Below are 2,166 nucleotides of genomic sequence, written 5' to 3'. Positions count from 1 at the left end.
CCCTCTCTCAAACTCTCCATCTACCTGGGTCACACATACACATGCATATCTCACTCGCACTCTATGGGCCCACATAGGACAGTAATTTCACGTCTCCCATTTATTTGCTCGGGCGAATTCCACCGAGCAGAGGATGTTTAACGGTTCGTTCAAATTGGAAGAACGAGCATCCACGTCTACCTTACCAAGTCGATTCGAATCAAATTTTGAAATATTAGCTTGCCATTTCTTTTTTAGATGGAGAGATGATGCTCGGGAGTAATGTGTTTTTACATGCTCGTTGCTAGTGATTTACTATATGAAAAATAGTTGACACACTCAAAAACGCGAATCAAACCGAAAATGAAATATCTCGATTCAATGAAATAGCTCATTCACTAGGTCAAAATAGTGAACTAAATCCAAAATTGAACACCTCAATCGAGTAGCATGTTGTATAGTATTATAGTACTCCATGAACATGTTGAAAGTCAAATTAATGAACTTGTTTGATATACGCATATATCGTTCATGTGTGGATTGCAGACAACATGTTTTCCAATTTAAATATTTGAATGCAAGTTTATATCAAAACATGGTTTATATCAGTCTTTGATGCATAAAATGTGACTCTCTCTCTCTCTCTCTCTCTCTCTCTCTCTCTCTTTCTCTCTCTCTCTCTCTCTCTCCGACAATCTTCAATTCTATCGCACGCATCCGACACACAAACCTTGTTGGTCCCTCTCCCTTTCTCTCCATCTCTCTCTCTCCCTCTATCTTTTTGTGTGTGTGGGGGGGGAGGTTTTCTAGTTCGCATGCATATATACTCCATCTATAGGACTCTCTCTTGCACTATGTATGATAATCTAGTCGAAGCTAGATATCTTGGGTGCACTCATCGTACGCACACAAATTCCTTGGCTCGTTGCCCATAACTCTCTCACGCACCACTCTGTCGTCTTGGAGCTCTTCCCCCCCTCTCTCAAACTCTCCATCTACCTGGGTCACACATACACATGCATATCTCACTCGCACTCTATAGGCCCACATAGGACAGTAATTTCACCTCTCCCATTTATTTGCTCGGGCGAATTCCCCCGAGCAGAGGATGTTTAACGGTTCGTTCAAATTGGAAGAACGAGCATCCACGTCTACCTTACCAAGTCGATTCGAATCAAATTTTGAAATATTAGCTTGCCACTTCTTTTTTAGATGGAGAGATGATGCTCGGGAGTAATGTGTTTTTACATGCTCGTTGCTAGCGATTTACTATATGAAAAATAGTTGACACACTCAAAAACGCGAATCAAACCGAAAATGAAATATCTCGATTCAATGAAATAGCTCATTCACTAGGTCAAAATAGTGAACTAAATCCAAAATTGAACACCTCAATCGAGTAGCATGTTGTATAGTATTATAGTACTCCATGAACATGTTGAAAGTCAAATTAATGAACTTGTTTGATATACGCATATATCGTTCATGTGTGGATTGCAGACAACATGTTTTCCAATTTAAATATTTGAATGCAAGTTTATATCAAAACATGGTTTATATCAGTCTTTGATGCATAAAACGTGACTCTCTCTCTCTCTCTCTCTCTCTCCGACAATCTTCAATTCTATCGCACGCATCCGACACACAAACCTTGTTGGTCCATCTCCCTTTCTCTCCATCTCTCTCTCTCCCTCTATCTTTTTGTGTGTGTGGGGGGGGGGTTCTAGTTCGCATGCATATATACTCCATCTATAGGACTCTCTCTTGAAATATTAGCTTGCCACTTCTTTTTTAGATGGAGAGATGATGCTCGCGAGTAATGTGTTTTTACATGCTCGTTGCTAGCGATTTACTATATGAAAAATAGTTGACACACTCAAAAACGCGAATCAAACCGAAAATGAAATATCTCGATTCAATGAAATAGCTCATTCACTAGGTCAAAATAGTGAACTAAATCCAAAATTGAACACCTCAATCGAGTAGCATGTTGTATAGTATTATAGTACTCCATGAACATGTTGAAAGTCAAATTAATGAACTTGTTTGATATACGCATATATCGTTCATGTGTGGATTGCAGACAACATGTTTTCCAATTTAAATATTTGAATGCAAGTTTATATCAAAACATGGTTTATATCAGTCTTTGATGCATAAAACGTGACTCTCTCTCTCTCTCTCTCT

The sequence above is a fragment of the Triticum aestivum genome, chromosome 2B, assembly GCF_018294505.1.
Source record: "Triticum aestivum cultivar Chinese Spring chromosome 2B, IWGSC CS RefSeq v2.1, whole genome shotgun sequence".
In the NCBI taxonomy this organism is placed as follows: domain Eukaryota; kingdom Viridiplantae; phylum Streptophyta; class Magnoliopsida; order Poales; family Poaceae; genus Triticum; species Triticum aestivum.
The sequence above is the reverse complement of the archived record's forward strand: the minus strand, read 5'-3'. Positions refer to the sequence as shown.